Source organism: Lagopus leucura, unplaced genomic scaffold (genome assembly GCF_019238085.1).
Source record: "Lagopus leucura isolate 7727_CA_CO unplaced genomic scaffold, USGS_WTPT01 Super-Scaffold_100002, whole genome shotgun sequence".
In the NCBI taxonomy this organism is placed as follows: domain Eukaryota; kingdom Metazoa; phylum Chordata; class Aves; order Galliformes; family Phasianidae; genus Lagopus; species Lagopus leucura.
Window position 1 is genome coordinate 39,599,627 of NW_024962263.1, and position 23,012 is coordinate 39,622,638.

A 23,012-nucleotide genomic window follows, 5' to 3' on the forward strand; every position below is an offset into this window, starting at 1 on the left:
AGAGGTGCAATATTTTAAAGCTAGCTGTAATGATCTGTCACCTGTCTCCTAGTGACTGTGGAAACAAACTAATTCTGCAACCCACAGGACCTGCCTTTTTATTTTACTCATACTAAAGATGGTAATCTCTGAAATGGAAGAAAACACAATCTCTGCTGAGCAAAACTGGGAAGACGTTGTTTTCTCAATTTGACTACCACTTTTACCCCTTTTTTTTCCCCTCTGCTTCTCAACAGACATGAATGACTATAACGTCCAAAGCTGCTGAAGAATAAGACCAAAAGCATTGCTTTGAAACTGGAAAATAAGGGGGTGTTTGCCCCTGCCCACAGCTGTCCCCTGTGGGCAACCTGCGGGGGAAGCCTGGTGGCGTGGGGCTGGGGCACAGGGGAGCGTTAAGGGCTTTTCCCACTTGCAGTGCACGCAGGTAACCGATGTGCCAGCACATACATACCTAGATACATTATGTGGTTTTGTTTAATGTGATTAGGTGCAAGGATCCAACCAGATGGGTACAGCGTGGAGATTAGCGACACAAGCCAAAACCAGCAAGTTTTGTGGAGGGATTTAATGCAGACGAGGACAGCATTTAAGTCCTCCAAATTAACTTGCTGTTAAAGCTGTTTTTTATTATGCATTAATAGGAAGGATTGTGAAATTGATTTCTTTTTTTCTTCTATTTTTTTTTAAATCATCCTCTGCAATCCTCAGTCAAAGAGCTGCCTCCAAATCTTTTTTCCCACAAAAACACAGCAGTCCTTGATGTGCACAGTTAGCCACACAACCCACACAGTTCATGTAGCCACACCATGCAGTGGCTTGTTTTTGTGTGCTGGATGGAGGGTTCAGTCTGGGACACAGAATTATAGCATGCTGTTTGAAAAGTAATCACATTTCAGCTCTGACTATCCTTGCTCTGTTTATCCTGGTGAGTGACAAAATCTGCTCATGAATTATCCCCACTGCAGGTTTATGTGTCCTCGCACACAGTCTCAGCTCAGGTAATTTACAGCTGTCTCCTCCAGTGAGGTTAAATGCTGCCATGCTGATCTTACCCCAGCTCTAGTTAGCCTGGAGACTGCACTGCTGGTGATTGGCTCCCATACCACTGCTGGAAAGAAGGGATGGAATTTCCTAGAACAAGGAACAGGAAGCTCTGGGCACAGGGGAAGATGATCAGCACAGGCTGCTCAGACCATGGAAACATCCCAAAAGGGACAAAGGTGAGTTGCTGAAAACCAAATTTCCATATAAGTACCCATTACATTGAACACCAGTGTACAGCGATTCCCTCTTCTTTTAATCACTGACATTAAACTGTCAGGAAATCACAGAATCATACCAGTTCCAACCCCTGCCATAAGCAGGGCTGCCCCCCAGCAGCTCAGCTGCCCAGGGCCCCATCCAACCTGGCCTTGAGCACCTCCAGGGATGGGCACCACAGCTTCTCTGGGCATCTGTGCCAGCTCCTCACCGCCCACTAAGTGAAAAATTTCCCCCTAACATTTAACCTAAATTTCCCCTCTCTTAGTCTAAATCCATTCTTCCTTGTCCTATCACTATCAGACTGCATAAAAAAATTGATCCTCTTCCTGTTTATAAGGTCCCTTCAAGTTCTGAAAGGTCGCAATGAGATCTCCCTGCAGCCTTCCCCAGGCTGAACAAGCCCAGCTCTCTCAGCCTGCTCTCACAGGAGAGGTGCTCCAGCATCTTGGTGCCCTCCTCTGGATCTGCTCCAACAGCTCCACATTCATCCTGTGCTGGAGGCCCTGCTGAGAACACCGCAATCCCTTACATCCTTCATTTTGATAGTATTTAATAAGTTTTACTTATTTTGAGCTCCAATCTAACCATAGGTTGTAATAATGAGCCATGTAGGTAAGAGAAAACTTACTGGGAAGTTTTCAGGCAAGTAATTCCATGATTATTCCAAGTTATTCCACTTGCAGCTGCAATGGAGTACCTTACTGAGCTCCGCAGTCTCAGCGGATGTTTCCACACAATTTCCAGCAATTACAGGAAAGAGTCATCCTCCATTACTTCATGTTTTTTAGCTCATTCAAACAGGAGCTAGAAGAGATGCACTAAGGATCACATTAAAAAAGCTGAGAGATCACACCATGCGTTATCCTACCATAGGAACAGATGAAAGTTAAAGTAGAGACAGAATTAGCATGGGTGCTAGAATGCATGCATATGCAAGAATCCACCTCCAGCACAAAACAGAAAGTCCTGTTGTAGAAATATAGGTTGCTAAATAAGCTATTAGCAGTATTTTACACACAAAAAGGAGCGTTAGTTCTTCCACCAAAGCAGGCTTTTCAGGGTTAGAATGTCTCCTGCCAGGTGGATTATTCAGTCCATAAATCCCAATTGCCATCGAACTCCCAGGCAGCCAGGAAAAGAAAACAATGGGGAACAGACTAACATAGTATTTCAGTGCTTCCTAAGGTGTAAGGATAGACTTAAAAACCTGGACAGTGCAGAAACCTTTGTAAGAGCACAAGAAAACCCAGAGTTTGGATCTTAAAAAAAAACACCACCGCCACCACCGCAACAAAACAACAAAAACCTAAGGGCAAAATACAGAACTAACACAAGAAGTGAAAACTGAGCAAGGATTACAACGAGGTACAGAAAATACAAGCAGGATGTGATGAGCTGTATTTTATTTCTGACATTAATACAATCAGCTGGCTTAGAGATAGGAAACTCTGCCTCACTGACACTGCAGTCTAGTACCTGAAAGAATAAAGAGAGGAACATGTAAAACGTGGAATCAAACCTGAGGGAGAAAAGCAATGTAATGCACCCTTTGAGGCCAGTGCTAGCAAAAAAAGAACGTTCATTTTTTAAAATGCAATGCCAATGTAAGCTAGCATTAGCATTTAAAAGTGAGTAAGGGAACAGAACCCTAGAATCACAGAATGGCTGGGATTCAGAGGGACCTTAAAGATCATTTAGTTCCAGCCTGCAAATACACTGATACTGAAAAATGGATCTAGAGTAAAATGAAGGAGTTTTCTTCTCATTCTTTTATCCTATGGTTAACTCATCATTTGTCTTGCAGCATTTACATACATGCTGTCTGGATGTATAATCACAAGGGATATTAGCCCTGGATAACCCTATGCTGCAGCACGTTTACAGAAACTGCTATAGAGAAAACAACCCCAGGAATAAAATCGGGGGTGTTCAGACCATTGGAAATCAAGTGAGTCACACACGATAGGTCTGAAGGATGAGAAAATCTCTTTAGGAGAACATGCCATTAAACATTACAATCAAGCATAAAATTGCTCTGCCACAGTATTTTGTTTTATTTGCATTGTTAAATTCCTTCTCCTAACAATAAAGGACAGTTTATAGCACTAATGATTTTTATAAAAAGGAGCTGTGTAAATGAATCCCAAATGGGGAGCTTCTTTCCTCAGAATTGTAGACTCAGTTTCCTTCCTTGATCGCAAATCAGTGACTCACAGATCTTGCCATCTGCCTCAGGATACAATGGCGCAGCTTCTAACGAGGTTTCATGATGGATTAAGGTCCTATGGTGCAAGAGAAGTGTAAAAACTTATGCAAATTTAAAAAGCACACTGCATATCCACCAATTTCTGTGGTGCAATAACTACAGGTGCTTTGCCATTAACAACTGTCAGCACTGAAACCTGTGTGATTGTTTCACCAAGTTCCTTCCTTTTGGCTCCTGCAGCCTTGCTTAAATCAAATTACATGGACACACATACATGTTTTCCCTTAGTAAGTCCATGTATTCAGTCTGGATTAGGGGTCACAGTTTAAGAGTATTTAAACTGGTCAGCAAAAACACATTCACCTTGCTTGCAGTGCACCCCCCAGAAAAAAGATGGGGACTGAGACAGTGAGCATGTGTGATGATTTGTATTTGCTACTGCTTACAACCTATTTCATGATATAAAGAAATACTTTCTGTCCAACTCTCTGTTGGCTCCTCATATCAGAAGAAGGGCATAAAGCAGCACTTTGGGACATTCTTAGATCCCATCTTAGATCTTAGATCTTAGATCCCACAAAGTGTATCTTTGACTTCTGAATTAAAATGGAGATATTTGTGAACTGCTTCGATTCCAGCAGCTGCAGATTTAAGGAAGCCCCTCCATTTACAAGTTTACAATCTTGAGAACTGACAACACTGAGAATAAGATCCAGATATAGTCAAGTCTTCCTAGGCCAGCAAGAGTGAGGACAACTGCAGATATCATGCATTCAGCTCATGGGGAAGCACTGGGAAGTTCCTCATACTGCACCACTCTTCTGACTAATGGCCTGGGCGAGAGTGCAAATGTCACAGAATGTGTGAGACAGGAGATGGAGAGAAAGCCCACAGAGAATCCCACAGCCTTGCGATGCAGGTTTCTGCAGGATATCCATATCCAATTGGCAGCAGCCAGGAAGCATAGCTAGAATATCTGTGTGTTTGCTGCTCTTGGTTGTGCGTTTTAATGTGCCATCACAGGCATTTCTCAGCAATCAGCAGCATTTCCCAACAAAACATCATAGAGAAAAGAGGGAATTAAGAGAGCAAGCTCAATGCTCAATGGGAATTGCATCCCTCACCGCTACTTGTGAAAAGTACACCTTTGGGTAAACACCCAGCGAAATGACAACTGTGCTGCAGAAGCTATTTTTACCAACGCAGAGTATGTTATCTTTTCATTCTGTATAAAGGCAATAAAAATTCATAAGATTCATGCTCTGCATTTAAGGAGAAAAGCTTGGTAATACAGCATTCAGACCACATGGTTTCTAACAGTACGTGAATGGTCTGCATTCTTCAGCCTTTTGACATGTTCACAGAGACGGTGTTTACTCTGACTCGTTTGTAGTACATCACAGCCCATCACAGCCCATTTTAATGATTCAGTTCATCTCTGACAAAAGGAAACATCTGCCATAATTTCTTCTTTCGTGAACTTTATCACGATTAAAAATCTGACGTTTCACCAGCCTGTGTGCCAACCAAGAAGCACGCCAAGCTCGGCGCTTCCCGATACATACAAATGTGTGCAACGTGAACAGCTAGTCCCAACAGCACCACTCCGTCACTGGCTTGTCAGTTCCCACCACAAAAAAGAACGAAGATCACAGTTTGTGGGCAATAATTTCATAATCTTGATCTGGTTTCCATATGACAGAGTGCAAGAGAGAGAAAGCAAAAAAAAAAAAAAAAAAGAGAGAGAGAGAGAATGCTTCACAACTCAGTGTGATGACAACATCAGATTTCGATGTCTTGCCCTACTGCAGGCAGAAGGATGTTAAAGCAGCATGTCAAAACTGGTGTAGCTTCTAAAACCTGATTTCCTAACAACACTTGATGGACAGCATGCTAGCAACCTGATACAAAACAGGAATCCAATCTCCTTTATGCAAAACGCAACCAGGCCCACCCAAGGCAGTCACTGTACTCTTGCTTCCAGCAGAACCAGTGGCACCTCACACCTGGCTGCCTGTGCCAGTCCCCTCTGGTCGCAGGGCAGCACTGCCACAGAGCATGGCCTCACCAAGCATGGCACCATGTGAAGCTGGGACTGCTCAGCCACTTCTGAAGGTGGAAGCTCCAAAATCACAAAGGTGCATTTTCAAAATCTGTCCAGCAGCAAAGGGACAGGTGCCCTTTTCCAAAGAAAAAATGGCAGGCCCCAAACAGCTGCAAAAGTATGTTTCCAAATGTAACAGCAAAAAAAACAAAAAAAACAAAAAACAAACAAACAAACAAAAAAACCAACAAAATTTGCTTGAAATCTCATCAGACACACTGGGAACTGACAGCTAATGCGTCTCACATTTGGTTGGCTGGTATTTTTGGATGGGAGGCTGCATTTCAAACGACTTCATCGCATGTTCCCACTTAGTACAACTGTACATCTGACACTGTTGTGACTCACCAGCAGCGTTTCGGTGTAGTCCACTCATGGGATTCCATTACAACCCGCTTAGGCAGGATGAAACTTTCTGCATGCATTTCCTTGTTGAAGTTTTGACAGTAAATATTTGTTTGCATGGTTGCAAAAAATGCAGTGTGTATGGATGTGAACACATGGAGTGGGAAGGGGCTATAAAGCACATTCACCAGTACTCACTTCTACCAACTCTTGGCCCCAGTTTGGGTAGCAAAACTACTGATGCTTCACACTTGCTAATGTGGTCATTTGTAATTAAAACCCACATGGTCTTCATGTGCGATGCCCTGTCACCACGACAAACTTGACTCATTTGTGAGTTCTCTGAACAGCCCAGACGGCTCACCCACCAACAAGGGAATGAGGGGCTCACCCACCAACAAGGGAATGAGGGGCAGGTCCGCGTGCCAGTAGGCAGGCTATTCTTACAGCACTTCGGATGTGCTGTCACAACAGCAAATCCCAGTTGCACATTTACCAAAAGTGCTGAGGGGATTTTTCCAGGATTGCATGGCACCCAGTATCCTTACCTATGTAACAGTTCTGAGTGGCGCTCTGGCCACTCAGAAGTCCCCAACAAACAACTGGTGAGACTGTGCAGTGGTGTGCATGCGATGCAGGATCTAGGACATGTCTGGTACCTGAGGTGTGTGCTGGCCACCTACCCACAGCAACTCAGCCTCCCTAAATGGCTGCTTTTACAGGTCACATATATTACTGTATAAGTCACTGCTGTTTCTCACTCTGGGTAGCTTTTTGGGGCCTACAGCAGATGGTTACCTGCTCCCAGGTCAGCAGCTCAGCATGAGGAGCTGTACCAGGGTGGCAGGCTGTGTCCCAACGGGTGCTGAGCCCCCATCACCTGGAGGAGAGCGACTTCTCAACCAGAATTTCACCCATGTGTGAACCTGTTTTGAAATCAGACCTGGAGATAAAATAATTAAAACAAATGGAAGTGTGTCTGCTAAGCTTGATCAGAAGAGCAAAGTACATGAATTCAGCAGAATGACATCAGCATCCTCTTCCACTGCTTAACATATCGCTGCATACTCAGGAGAAACCATGTCCTAAAAACATCAGTACTGCCCAGCAGCCAATTCTCCCGGTGATGTCGTCTCAACCCAGTGTGGCGCAAAACTTGTAATTATCCACAATCACAACTTTACACCATACAGCAAGAGCTTCCCTGGGAATGCGCTCCCCTTGCTGCCACTGGAACATGACAAGGGTCTCAGGGGAACCATCGAGCTCTGCCAATGGCAGTGAGGTGGAGAGACATGGCCATCCAGCACTGAGCAAGCACAGCAAGGCTGGGCTGCTGCTGCCGCCTCAACAGCCATACTTCCTGACTTGGAAGCTGTGTGTCATTGTATTTGCAGTTTTGCTAAATTAATTAGAAAAGGCACACCCACTGCAGCACTCATCCTGTTTTTTTAGCCACATCAAATACCTTCACCTTGCCGTCGACACATCTAGTTTCTGTTTTACACACAGAAGACGGTAAGAAGGGGATTGCTCAAGCCACGACTGTGCATATGAGGAGCATGAATCTGTCACTCAGTCCAAATTGGCTCCCAGCCTAAGTCTATCTGTTTTGGAGCAGGCTGCTTAGACATTTTGAAATTAAAAGGGCCAGGGAACTTTTTCTTTGTATCCTCTTAGATTTGTTGCTCTCAAATCCCAGTCTAGGACTTTTTGTTCATTCTGAGTGTCTTCCTCAAAGCCAGCTTCAACCTGAATGCCTCTAAAAATATCCAAGAAGGTGGGTTTTTTATTTTTTTTTTCATTTTGCTTTGTTTTTTAACTTTCAGAGTCAAGAGTTGTCGTTCTGAGTGTTAAATCTCAGAACTTTGAAGGTCTGTTTTTCTGCTTAAAAAAAAGTTGTTCTTTATTTTTTTTTAGCAGCGTGAATTTCCACTGCATAAAGAACTATGAGTCCCAGTTTCCAAAATGTTCACATCTTATCTTTTTTTGTTGTATTTCTTCAGTTAATACTTTACAACTCTGCCTGTGAGTGAGTAGCTTTTGTACTCTGTTGCCTACACATTTTGCCATTTCTAACACAACACTGCTGTAACCCATTTGTTTTCTCAGTGCATCTTTCAGCATTGCTTGTACTTCACAGTGCAGATGTCTAATGCAGATCAAGGCAGGCAACGCAGTATATTCTGTTCCAAAAGATATCCCCACCTCCTCATTTGTTTTGCAACATGGTTATCAAAGCATTGAATAAATAATGCTTTAGTTAGCATATATCCATTGTTTTACATATTTAGAACAATTTAGAGATGTTACTTAATTTCTTCACGTGCTCCTCCTGTGAAGTAGATGTGGAAAAGATTTTATATGGAAGGAAACTGAACTGCAGCTACAAAGCAAGTCAACGGCTAATCAAAATGATCCAACCTACGGTCCTTACTCAGTTTCCAAGGACAGAATTAATCCCATTTGTAAGGAAGAAACCAAACAAAAAATTGCAGACCACCTTCTGCAAACGAACAAAATGCAGGCTAAACTTTGATCACCACTTTTTCTCCCTGAGCCCCTAGCCCTGATCCAAAGCCCGAGTTGTCTCCATCTGCGCTCGCAAACCCAACACCCACACGGCTCACTGGTCAATGCAATTTTCAAAGTTTCCCATCTTGAACAATTTATTTTCAGGAACAAAGCTTGGAAAAGGTCCAAAAACCCAGTGTGTGTTGGCAGCGGCTCAGGATGCTGTCTAGGTGCGTCTGGCTTGCTCAACTAACAACTCTTTCCACTTCCTCCATTCAGAGCACATTTGTATTTTGCTGTACTGCAGCAAGCCAGGCATTAACTTCCAGTCCTTCTTTTCTAAAAAGGCTACCAGTTTCTCCCACCAGATCCCCAGCTTTATGGGCTGTCAGACATTCTGTTTTTTAGCTGGTGACTGAGAATCTGATAGCAAACGTATAGTTCAGGATTTACGACTGGGAAAACAATTTCCCAAAATATCTACATGAATGTAATGCAGAACTACACCACACTATAGTGGTGAGTATTCCTGCTCAAAATGGAAGTGCTAAACTTCAAGCATGGCTCCGTGCCTGAGGCGATCCAAGAAACTTCTGCAATGAGTAGCAGGGCTTGCTCAGCACTCTGCAGGCAGCAGCCATCTCCTTCCCTCTTCTCCTCCTCCAGGTAGCACCCACCACAATATGAAACTGTTATTCAGCTCTGCTTTTAAAGCAAATTCCACTCTATGCTGCTGTCATCAGGACACTGTTTCTCAGCTGCTGCCCTCCAGTTGTTAAATCCTGAAATGGTCCCTCTGAAGATTATTACACTGATTTTTCATGTGCAGTAACACAGAGGGAAATAAACATTAATATTAACCTAACAGTATTGTTCAAACAGTAAGAAATGCCCCCTCGCCCCTCCCTCTGCTGCTTAAAGCTGCAAAAATTAAATCCATAAAGGCATTTACAGAGAATGTCTTATTTAGGGAACAAAACAAAAGTGACTGACAGAGTTATTTGTCATTGCTGGTAAATAAATTTGTGCAGCTTACAATGTTTACCCTGGAGTACCAGTGGAAGATCCATTTGTGATGCATTAGAAATGAGCTTCAATGACAAACTTCAGCCCTGTGCTCTGGCACAGCTGATGTATTGACTAGACAGGTAGATATTAGGTACTCTGACTGTCTGGATGCTATGGAAATCACGCTGCACGCATCTGACCATTGTCAATGGCAGAAGACAAGAACCGACCTCATTCTTATTCTAGCCAGGAAAAAGGCCTCGTCTGCATTAGCCTTTTTACTGAAAGGCTGCCATATTTGTCAGTTCAGACGCATGTAAGATAAGCTTCTTCCCCGTTATCTAATATTTCACCAGGCAGTGGAAACGAAGGATAAGCAGAACCTAATAGTCTATGTGGGCAGGAGATCTTGAATGCTGTCAAGCTCAGCACAAGGCTTGGATGCCCGAGACAAGGGGAAGTTTACAGCAGAAGCTAATCACTTCATTTGGAAGAAAAAAAACCTCACAGGGATTTGGAGAAACTGTTATGACTTATCCTGACTATGCAGCAAGCCAGACGACAAGTGTAAAACCCTTAGTGCAGCATTACACTCTGTGGCACTCCCTCTCTCTAATATAGGTACCACTCAGCTGGAATTGCAGCCTGGTCAGAAGGGATTAATGGGGGGAGCTGCAAAACCTCTGCCTTCCCAGAGTGGCTGCAAGAAACAAAAGGACAGGCAGGGAGGAATGAAACAAAAACCCGAATTCTACCTTCTCAGCATGCTGTGGCACAGCAGCTCACAGAAAGGTCCAAAGCATGGTGGTTCAGGCTTACCTGACACTCTCCCCCTGCCACTATGTGGGCTTTTACACTGCTCGATGTAGATATGGGGTGCTGAGGGAGTCTGGGTAAGATGAAGACAGCTCAAGGAGTAAGCACACTTTAATGGCATGTCTGCTTAATACACCATCCAAAACAGCAGTGGCTCTACAGTGGCACTACTTGATTTCAGTACCCTTACATGAGAATCAAACTGTATTTACATAGAATTGCAAACCCACCACAAGCTTCTAATGCTGGGACACCCAAAACAGCCCTAACAGGGTAAATTTGGTAGTGTAAATGGACTGCCAGCATAATGTCTGCCCCTAACACCTCACTTGCCCACCCCTAACAGTTTATCCCTTCCTACAGCCCTGTTGCACCACCTGACCATCCCTGTCCCATGACAGAGTGACACACACGCAGTCACGAGAAGCCCACTCCCAGGCCACAGTGCCTACCATGCCTGCTGAGGAGGGCAGCTGAGAGCATATGAAACAAAGCCTGACCTGTGGCTAATTTTAGGCCTGGCAGCCTCAAGGACATAGGACATTCATTCTCTGGAAAGGTCATCCCCCCCTGTAGTGCTGTTTCCTTCCTCACATGAACGAGTTAAAACTTGGTGACAGAGTACACGTGGTGCCTGACATGACCTCGGCATGAAGCCACCTTCCCAGAGCCTTCTCAGCCTGCTGGCACAGAGAGGACATGGGGCTGCAGCCTCTCCTGCCTCGCCTCACCACAGCTGCCACATGGAGTGCTCAGGCACACACGGAGGGGAACTGCTCTGCCTTTTTCACGTGAACTTTGCAGCATTTCTTTGTTTCTTTGTTTGTTTGTTTGTAATCATGTGGGGAATTAGGAACTAGCAGAATAAAATGATCTGCTTCATGTTGCTAGGAAAGAAAAGGGAAGTGGAAGTGGCCAGGAACTGGTGCCATGTGTTATCTGCTGGCTGGACTCAGCATTACAGAATACCCTGAGCTGGAGGGGATCCACAGGAATCATTGAGTCCAACTTCCAGCCCCATACAGACCACTCAACGTTCAAACCCTGGGTCTGAGAGTGGAGTCCAAAGACTCCTTGAACTCCAGCACTCGGGGCCGTGCCCACAGCCCTGTGCAGCCTATTCCATGCCCAACGCCCTGTGCTGCAGCCCCTGTCCCTCACCCCCAGCCGCCCTCCCCTCACACAGCTCCATGCCGTTCCCTCAGCCCTGTCGCTGTCACACACAGCAGAGCTCAGCGCTGCCCTCCGCTCCCTGTGAGGAGCTGCAGCCGCCATCAGGCCTCCCCTCAGCTCCTCTGCTCTGTGCTGAGAGAACCCAAGGACCTCAGTTGTTCCTCATACAATTTGGCCTCTCAACTAGGGTCCAACTCCATTTTTCCTTAAAAAGCAGTCAGACCTCATTCAGGTGGACATTGGACTCTTCACATAGGAGTGACGTGCTGTATGCAAACTGCTCTGAGCTATAGGGCACAATGTCCCACTGAGCTGGGCAAGCTGCTCACCCATGGGCACCTCAGCTGCAGGCAGTCCCAGCACCGAGGCACAGGCCACCCCCAAATCACAGCTGTGAAGGAGGAATACAGGGCAGCCATTGCCATGCTCTCCACCCAGGACACGTAACAGCAACACCTGTGCTAAGGGAGTATCAGTGCCAGAAAGCAAAATGCAAAAAGGAAGGGAAGGCTACAGTAGCTTTTCAAAATGATTTAGTTTCACTCTTTACTTCCTAAAATGCAGCAGTGTTTTACCTAAACACTTGGAAAAAGATATAATAACCTGATGGTTTGCCTTTACTCCTTTATAGTCTTCCATCTCTGTCAGTATTTCCACACAAACCTACAGAGAATGTATATGGCTCTCCATTGCAATGCCAGTGCTGGATCCCAGCTGCAGGGCTGCGACAGCCTCATGTGCAACTGAGGCAGGATGTAATGGAAATAGGAGTTTCTGGAGAAAACCTTGTTTCACATTGCCATACTTCATACCTCTTCCTTTTGCTTCACGTTCCAGCTAGCATTCAAAAGCTTAAGCAGAAACAAATAATCTCCTTTTCTCTTTAATATTATTTTTAATATTCTTTTTCCGTTTTTCTAAATTCCTTGATTAGACAGACATGTCTACTTTAAAAGCAGTCTCTAGCAAGTCCATTCTCTAATGAAACAACTAGGGCAGAATGGCTCACTGTTAATGTTGCATTTAGTCATTAAAAATGTGCATTTGTGATTCTAAAAGCTGCTAGAGGCAAAACACAACAGAGAGATACATACTCAAATTTGCATTTAGTTTCCAGCCTGGTAGATTCAGTGAAACTAAAATTAACATTCCCACCTTTTATATGCATTTATGGACAAATATACATTGAATAATAACCACCACTCATCTGAATCATCTTTCAGCAGAGAACTAAATGCCTTTTCAAAACCCTAAATAATTTAGCATCATAATAGTGTGAAGTGTGTAAAGATACTTTTATATACTACTGCATTAGCTCTGGGCACCTTAAAGCAACAGAGCACGATGGCTTTGGCAGGGAATACACACAGCCCATTGCTACAGGAACAAAAATACTTGAACTGGGCTGGAAACTATCCCTAAATAACAGTAACAGATAACCCAAATCATCATAACAACAAATAATACAGACTATACAGTGGGATCATTAGTTACAAAGAACTACAAGACCTCAGTTTCAGATTTCGTCCATGCTTGTTAAAAGACATAATGGTAAAACTAATTCATTCTTACTATTTGTGCTATGGAAACACGAAGCTCCCAGTCCAGAATCATAGCTCCAGTGACCTGGGCAACATGTAATTTAAAAAAGATAGTCCTTACATGCACAATCTGAAGGTCTGGAGCTACAACAAAAAAAGATGAATTTCTTATGAAACGAGAGGAACAGAATGCTCACATCCACTGCATAGAATTCTGGGTACTCTCAGCTCTTCAGCTGCCTAGCTGATAAAAACCCAGACAAACCCTGAAGGAAGGCTTTTTACCATTTTGACAGCAAATATTATTTCCCATGTATCAGGTACCATCTAGTGTGAATCACCAAGACAGCTTGCTCTTGTAGGACAAACTCCCACCAGGCCATAGGCAGTAAACATGCAGCCAGACTAAAGGGGCTAGCAGGAGAAATGAACATCCAGTACATTTTCTGCACTGCAGATGCTTTGGGCTCTCTTCTTCTGAGCAGTGAAAGAAAGAAGGAAAACAAGGCTCAGATAGTACCATAAACAAAGCTGTTTCCTACTACAAATTAAAGGCTTAAAAAAACAGAAATGAAAGCTGAAACGTTCAACTTAACTAAAAAAAAATGAATAAGAGGGACACACAAACAGTGTAGTTGCAAGCACAGAGCAGCATTAACACACACGTCTTCACTACCAACAGCTGGAAAACAACAAAGCTGCTAAAATTTTGTTCCATCCCCCAAACTCTGCTTTCCTTTCAGGCTATGATGACCAGGAACAGAAAACTACACCTTGTTTTCCAATACCGGTTTGAAAATTTCACAGCTCAAATTCATATAACTTCTGGCAGAATTTTTTTTTTTTCACAGCTCCTTGGAGCAGGGAACCTTTAATAATTTGCTCTTGCAGTGCCAAGCAGAATGCCAAAAAAAGGCAAAAAAAAAAAAAAAAAAAAAAGAGAAAAAAGCCACAGTGGCAGCAGAAATTAATCAAAGACAAACTAAGGTCCAATCTAAAAAAATACCAAAACAAAAACAAGTTAAAATGAGGGACTGCAGATCAGCAAATAGGTGAGATGAAGCATGCACCCAAACAGGTGCTTGGATGCAGTGACATAACGGGCTGCTCTGGCTCTAACAGCTCAGGTGCTTCCGGCACTACCGCCCTACCTGCAGCATCCCTGCATTGGAAAAAAAAGCCTTTACATGGAACTCATTCATTAAGAAGTGGCTCTTGAGGCTATTGTAAGACAATAATTTACAAGACAAGATTCACTTTGTGCTTTGTTGCTGAGGAGAGCAAAAACAAACTTATTGTTCCTCTCCTACAGTGGTTTAAAAGAAGAGCGCTATTTCAAGGGCAGATCAAAGCTAGACTAATTATTTCCTTTCTGCATATCCTATAACTAAGTGTAACAGGTCACTAGGGAAGGGTGAAACAAAAGATGAATGTATTTGCACACACTAACAACAAACACTAAGAAACAAGGACATTATTTATGTAATAAAAGGATGCATAAGGGAAAACATCAAAGCCCGTATTAAATACACAAACCCACAAATATATCACCAATGGTGCCTAAATAACTAAGGAAATAAAGTGGCTCTCCTCTTTCTCCATATTTACTTCAAATTACCCATAACTGCTGAGGCAGTTAAATCCTTCAAGTGCATTACTGATCGTCAGGGTTTGGCAGTTCTAGTATTGCTCACTTGAAATTAATCCCGCGACCAAACAAATCCAGTGTTTTCGTTGTTTTCTGCTGTTCGGAAACATTTCAGTTTACTACAGCCTAACCATAAAGATTTAGACCACAGTCAGGAAAGCTAGAAACATGCTTTGTTGTGATTTTTTAATGAAACTTGACATTCTTTGTTATACAGCTCCAGGAATCAGGGCTTTAAAGCGCTCTAGCTTCCATGAGAACTGAAGAGTGGTCAAGAATATAATTTGCCCCTAAAAACTTGCAAAAGCAAATAGCTATTGTTCTGCATCAATTCCTCTCCACGGGAGGAAATCTCAACAGGAATATTCTCCTCGTGTTACTGTTCTTTTGTCCTTTTCCCAGGTTACTTCATCTGTTAAGAAATTGCAAAGATCTGAGGGAAAAAACAGCGTGTGAGTCTGACGTTTTGTCCATGATTGCACCAATGATCTCCATGGCATATTCCGAGCACTCTATCCTCAACCACTGCTTTAGGGAACCTCTCCAGCACAAGCATTGACTCCAGCACTCAGGGACACTTAGAGATAGCACACAATACACAGTGGCATCTGCCAAGGCCAGGCAATTGCTGAATTTCTGTTAAGACCTCTCTAGGATTCAAAAGACGGTTATTATCATTTAAGCAGTATTGCATTTTCTTTCTTCCCCAGGAAGACATGTTCTTGGATGACAGACTTTTCTTTCACCCTCGAAGAACAAAACAGGCTCCCTGGAACAGGCTTTCCCAAGGCAGAAAACCAGGAGTGTTCAGAGAAAGCCTTCTTGGCCAGAACAGAGTAAGGAGGTGACCCAGGGAACGTGCACAGTGGGGATGGAGGGGTGGCTCCAACTGCAAGGAGCACACAGCCACCACCACCAGCTGGGCCTCCAGAAGTGGCAAAGTGTGCAGTCCTGCGGGAGTAATACTTAGCGTATTTATTGCTCCTTTTGTTCACTCCCGAAGCCTTAGGAAACGCTGTCACCTGGCTCCCATCCAGGGAAGGCTGCACATACCAGGCTGAGAGGAGTACAGCCTGGCACGCACAAGTTTGAATGGCACACCTCAGTTTCTACAGTAAATCTCAGAGCAAACCCAAACTCCTTCTCCATTTCTACACACAAATAAAAGGCCTTTTATTTGCTTGACAGTGCCTTTTTTTTTCCTTTGCAATGAGCGCCCTTTTACTGTTCCTTGACAAAGAGTACAGATACAGGCATTTCTCACCCACACAGTACTCAAATGACTTTCAAACCTTTGTGTTAGCTTGTCATTTTTTGCAGCTTTCACACCCCTATTGAAACAAAGCTTAGACAAACCCTGAAAACTAAGGATCTCTCCAGACATGTCTAGACTCTCAGTTCAACAAGGCACAGTATTTCTGAACTCTCTAACCTTTATGGGAGGTGACCAAAGCCAGCTCAGACAGACTAAACTGACACACCGCCAGCTAATACCCTGAACACCTTAAAATGCAAATAGCTCTAATCTTATTAAAAATGGTGCAATTCACCCTACTGCAACAGCAAGAGGGGGAAGGGAAGCAAAACGGTAGCCCAGGCTACCATTCTCATCAGACAAACAAAGCTGTAATATTTATGAATTATTTCCATTTACAGATAAAGAAGTCTGAGAACTAGGAATTATTATTTTCTTTTAATCCACACTGAGCCCGGTAAAAGACTGTATCCAGGCTTAGCGTGGGAGGTGAAGAACTGCCACCATCTCCCAAAGACATGACTAATAGGAGATTTGGTAAGGCAGAAAGACAATGCCAAGTCTTTCCTCATACAGCGCAAGTTGGATGAAAGCAAGCATGTAGGAAGGTAGCTAGATCATGCCAGTGTAGGCTTATGCTGTACCTTCATTATAAAGCAGGAACCTCACTAACTTGGTGGAGCAAACCACATAGAAGAAACTCAACAAATCACTCCTTGTGAGCCACAGCTTTCATGTTATCCTATCTCCTATCTCAGATATGGAATAGAAAGAAACTCACTGCAGTGCAATGCAGGAGCTGGGCAGTTACACGTTAGCGTGCAGAGAGACCTATGCCATGGATGCAGTGAGCCTCACAAACCACATGACTGAAATTGCCTAAAACCTTCCCATTTACAACCAGGTAAAGAATGACCTCAATTTCCACTCCCACAGGGTTAACATTGCAAACATGAGGTAAATGAGGACTAGTGAAAACTTCTTCATTTTAACGGGGCCGCTCTTATCCAGTACTGGAAAGAGAATGCTGTGGTGGATTTCCACATTCCCAGCCAGCAAAGCATTTCCAGCTTCCTTCCAAAGACTGCAGAGCACTGAGTCCAGCTCTTGGTGAAAATGCTTCAAGTGATGCTGCACGACTCCAAGTCTGAGATTACTCACATTTCTGGATATCCAATTCCCTCCTTCTCCACTCCTTCACTTTCTTCTCCAGCAGAAATGTATTAGCAGCCAAGGCTATCAAAGGGACAGGAATAATAATGCAGTACCAATGGAAGAGATACACTACTGTAAGACAAAAGCCTTCCAGCCATACTAATGAGCGAAGACATATAAGAGAAAGAGCGTCCAGAGCTTTGGATGCATTTTACTGTTGTAATTTGCAACTAGTGTAGAGCAGCGTGTACATACAGAAGGGGTGTGACAACTTGATAGAATGCAAGCAGCAAGCTGCTTCTCTTTTCTTAAGGCTTTCCTCAGCAGGGTTGCATTGAGGAGGTGCAAGCAATTCACCAGTGGAAGCAAAAGGAGGAGACTTATTTGTAGAACCTTTGTAGGACTTCTTAATTCCCAGCTTTGCAAAGACTGCAGCCTCAAGGCATGCATCCTACCACAAGAAAGTCCTGTCTAAAATAAAAACTGATCACACTATAAACACTAGGACATAATCAAACATATAGTTGCCTTCAGATCATGGATTTTGGTTAAACTGGGATAAATCTTTTTCCAAGTGAGGTCTCAAAGTAAAGCAAAGAAAACATACTTTCTGGAGCAAAAGGAATAAAACACGTTACAGCCTAGAAGTGCTATTCCAAACAGATGCACAAAGACCCATGATTCTGTCCATCTTGGATCAAATGAGCATAAAGGCTTACTATGAATTTATTAGCTTTCCCATGCCACTAAAAAAGAACATTAACTGATGTTCAGTACTCAAAATCCTGGTTTCAGTCAGATCGCAAAAGAAAGAACACTCCCTGTAAGTGGCCTGGGTTTTGCTACTACTCCTGTGGAGCTGAGAGGAGAGATCTGGTGACAGTCTTCCAGTCATCAGGAAAGGGCCATCGAGAGCATCAGCAAGTAAGGAAAACTTGTAGGGAATGGGCAGGAGGATCTGGAAAAAACCTCCAGGATAGGAGTGGATAACACAGCTGTCTGCCTGAGGCACATTAGCTAGAAAGAAGCTCACTGCAGTAGCTGCTGATCTTCGAAGGAGTTTCAAAACCATCAGGCAGCACAACTGGCTTTCCCTCTAGCAAATTATGCTAGATCATAAAACAGATCAATTCTATTAAGAAAAAAAAACAAAATTCTGTCACTGTGAGACACTGAGCAATACCTATGCCACGGTGTGTGTTTCCAACTTACACAAGGGTCCAGCGACAGAAAACCTTGGGTGGTTTCTGCTAAGTCAGTGCTATCAATTCCAGATTTTCATAGTTTCCACACTATGCTGAGTTGCTGAGTGTCTTTGAATTCCTGTCACCAATTCAGATTGCATTGCAGAATTTTCTCCTGCAGGATCAGAGTGTTCACATGGAGCAGAGTGAGGCCTTATATTGAGTTTAGTCTCAGAATGAGTTGGCAAATAAAATGGGAAATCTAAGTGCACGGTGGAGCATGAGGACTGAAAGGTAGGAGTATCAAGGTTTTCTTAACAGCCCCACAGACTTTACAGAATCCAAACCTAGCTCAAGTGGCAACACTGCTGGAACAGAATAGTATAAAAGAAGAGGCAGGAGGGATTCTAGTTTACAAGACCCACCTTGCTAGAAAGACTTGGGTCAGTCATTCCAAGCCAATAACCTAAGACCCCAGAACAGAGCTTCACCCAAGGAAAGAATTTTGCTCACGTCTTTTGCTTGTCTTCTTTGGCTCCATTCCCAGTAAAGCACTGCTGACTGTCTCACTCCCATCGTCTGGCAACTAGAGACAGGAAATTGGAGAGGCACCACAGCACTGGGAACATAAAAGGTGCCAGCACAGTGACAAAAAGGCAGGAGATGCCTCCTTTGTAACTCCCCTTTACCACACTCAGTAAATCCATGTGGATGATCACCTCTATGCCACAAAAAAGGAAAAGATCCTAAAAATTATTCTGAAAACTGAAAGGGGAATTGGGAAATGTTGTGCCATTTTCCTTCACATTGCTAGCTCACTGAGGTCACTGGGTGCAAGGAAGGGAGAGTGTAAGGACCACAGTTGCTCTGCATGCCGTGCACCACAGCACCTCAAAGCTGCAGGGTCAGAAAAAACAAAACTGTATCAACCCTTTGGGTTTAACAGTGCTGGTACTGCTCATCCTGCATTTCTGACATGTGCCAGTCATGGTGTGGGGCAGAAGAAAGTGCAGTGAGCACCAAATGAAACAGAGGAGAGCTCTAGGCATTCAACACGTGACAGTTTTCTGAATTTTCTCAGATCACTTCAGCAGCACTTAAGACACTACATAAGTCATTTTTACTTGTACGCTGCCTGCTGCACCACTGCACACAACCTGGCTCAGCCCTTGGCAAAACCAAACCATGAGGTCCTTCAGGCTGAAGAACCCCATTCAACACAGGGCCCAAAGGCACCAAATCCAGACCGAGTTGCAATTTATATTCTGCTGGTTGCACTGGTTTTAAGAAATGCTCTTTAACTCATCAGGACAAGGAAGGAAATACGCTAATTTAAATAAATCTATTTCTAAAAAGACGTTGAATTGGTATTGCTTGGGTTGAAGTAAGGCTGGCAAGGGTTTCTGTAAACAAGCCAGCTTGGCAACTGGAAATACCTCTCCTAGCATGAGAACTCATAAAAAGGGTTCATAAAGTTGTGCAGGAATTGTCTCTTACTCCTATGCTGCCTATATGAGTGCAGAGTTCTTCAGACAGTATAGTTCAGACCTGTTTCTTGAAAGTAATAAGCTACACCAGCGAAAGAAAAGTTTTAAAATCATTACATCTGCCATCCACTTTCACTGGCACAGCTGTATGTTTTAGGAGAGTGATTTGCGCATAACCCTCACTGTCATACCAACATTTTCCAGCGCAGTCTAAGCTGCAGTCACCAAGTAAGAGAATTTTTGCATACAAGTTGAAAGAATCTCCCCAGTGAGATTGGAAAGGCTGGAGAGGTTAGTTCAAGGATAGGCTGGATAAGGCCCTGGGCAACCTGATTAGCTGTGGTGTAGTTCACTGCAGGGGAGTTGGACCAGATGGCCTTCAGAGGTCCCTTCCAACTCCAAAGATTCTATGATTCTATGATTCTATTCTATGAAATATATACTGAGCAATTTTCAGATGTATAGCAAAAAGTCACTGATCATCTTCCCTTTACAAATGAGACTTCTCTTTCACGATGTTCAACACTGTCATTGCAGTCAATTTTGGAAAAACACCTTGTGACACTCAAGATTAACAAAAATTAACAGTGCTGGAGGAATGAGGCAAAATTTTATCAGTAAATCATACAGCTTTATGGCCTGAGTAATACCAAGCCCTTAAATTTTACTTTTGAGTTTGCTTTAATGGTGTGGATGTGATTAATATGAGCAGATTGGTACCTGAAGAACTCTCCAGGTAACATAACAAGAATGTGTTTTCGGACATCCAACTACTTTAACAGCTCTGCTTGCAGCCCTTGAATAAGGTAAGCAGATTTTAAAACACAGTAGTTCGGAGCTGTAACTGTCCTACACATAGGGTTCCCAAAATCTCACTGGAACACTAAATTTTTTAGGAAATAATTCCATGTGCTTTTGCTATTTTCCTACTCTGCTCTCACCACTGATTTCAGAGGGTTTTTCTTTCCCTTGTCCAAAATGACCCATCACCACTATCACAAGCTAAAATTACACATAGCTGGCACATACACTGAGAAATATGAAGGTTCACTTTTAATGTGGTTTGCTTTTAAAGGCAAAAATGCAGTTACAAAATAGTTGACCTACTTCTACTTAAACAAACAATCCAGAAAGCCCTCTTCAGAAATGAAGAAATCTCCTCAAAAACTTCACTGTGGGAGAGAAAAAGGTAAAGACGCCATTACCTACTAAATTCCTCAGGAGAAAGAAAATTGGTATTAAGAAATAAGATTAGCACTAATGAAAGGAAGAAAAGTTCGGAAAAGCTTTGGAAGATCTGGGTCATTAGGATGGGATTTCCACGTTTTTTCTAAGGAAGGGCTTTCTCAGCTGTCTCTTATTGAGAACAGCGTGTTCCTTGCCCTCATGGCAAGCCCGCCACAGAGCTGCTGGTGGCCAGATGTCCCGTCCTCCAATCCCTCATGTCCCACAGCCTCAACACCCGCACCAACTCCTCTCCTGGAGAGCAAAGCCAGCCACCAAGCCTCCTGTACTCGTGGAGCAGCAGGGGCCAGAACTATAGACACAATGCCTACAAAGACACCTCCCTGTGGGTATGAGTGGAAGCATCTGTATTAATGGCGTCAACTTCTTCTCACCTACTTGTGCTACTGTATTTTTTTAAAAAAAACGTTTCTCCTTGAACAGGCCGCAGAAGGAGCCTCACCAGTTGGCTTCCCTTTCCCTGCTGGCACGGATCCTGGTCCTGCTGGTGGGACTGGCGAGGTGCCCATTGATTTCAGCGGGAAGAGGGTCAGGCCCGGTCCTGCCGAGGCTGCTCACGCAAGCGCCGCGGCTCCACCCTTGGTTTCTCACATCGCGCCCCGTGCTGCTTTCCAGAAAGCAGAGACAGATCGGAACGACGCAGCCCCATTGCTACGTGCTGCCCCTTGAAGCCTCATGCCTGAGTTAGCAGGCCTGATAACACACAGTGTGCCCCACGTTTGCCCCCCAGGGCTTTCAAAATGGCTTCCAGTGGCATCTGTGCGCCTTCTTGTTGCTTTGTCAAGGACCGTGGCTGTCCTGGCTTGTGGGAAAGCTGGGCATCAAGGAAGCCATCTCTAATACTCTGACATTTGCACTTTTTCTTGTAAGTCCCCAGTTCCTGGAGTCATGTTTCTTCTTGAGAAACTTGGCTTCCATTTAAAAGCTAATCCTTCCAGGTTCCCGTAAGTGCAGAGGACAGCCTGAAAATCTGGCTGCAGAGTTTCCCAAGAGGAAATAAAAAGCTAGTAAACAAATAAAAAGAACTGGAAGCTTTTGTTGGTTTGATGTCATTTGTTGATTTTTTCCTAACATCACTATTTTAAGCAATTCCCTATCTCTTTCTCTCTCTTTTTTTTTAAGGCTTGGCAGATGATTTTTGAATGTTTCAGACTGGCAATTTGCTCTGAGCTAAATCCTGATTCAGATTGCCATCAACAAAGATTAAAAAAAGTGTTTCCTCACTTGTTTGTCAGCATTATCCTATACTCATTAATTGCATTTTTATATCTATTCTTTTACAATAATACTTTAAACCTCTTTCTTGGACTAGATTCAAACTTGGGAAAGAAAGCCTGTCCCCAATCTAGAAAACCCTCCAGGCAACTAAGAGACTTGGAGCTCATTTTATGTGTATGAAGCTGGTGCAGGAATTGTAAATATATACCTATGAGACACTTGAGATTGAAGAAAAAAGCTGACTGCTGCCCTTTGCAATTGGACACTTAACAAATAAGTATGTAATTGGGCCTTAGTTGCTGACCTGTGTAATGTGCACTATTTCAGTATTTCTGTATTTCCGACTCAAATGAAATGATGCTCATTAGAAAAACGTTCTGCTTGCATTATTCCACAATGCTTGGAACTGCTATTCCCTAAGCAAAACTGAAACAGAAAGTGGGATTTATATTTTTTAATGCATATACACATCCTTTTTTATTTTTATTTCAACACACTTTCTGCTGTTAGCAGAGCAATACATGCAGCGTGGAAAACTGCACATGTTTAAGAAGAAGCTGTAAGAAAAGGAAAGAAAGAACAGACTTGTGTTTGCTTAACATTGACGTATTTTATGCACGTGTGTGCAAGAGCCTGCATTAGCTGTAACTCTCCCTTTGCACTGTTTGACTAAAGAAATAACAGAGAAAAGAATGAGACTTTCAGTGCAGCTGGGTCAGCTCGTACCATGGGACTGGTATCTGGCACGGGCAGGGCCCAGCTGTGCAGAGTATCTTATGCCAATGTCATGACCCAGCTACTACAAACCAGGGCTATTGCACAGCGGTAACAGGCTCTAGCAACAGGC

General features: G+C 43.5%; 1 protein-coding gene across 2 annotated transcripts in view; it reads right to left on the reverse strand.

The window, feature by feature from the left end:
• LDLRAD4 (low density lipoprotein receptor class A domain containing 4) overlaps window positions 1–23,012 on the reverse strand; it is a 230,323-nt gene that overhangs the window by 23,857 nt on the left and 183,454 nt on the right. The window lies entirely within an intron of this gene.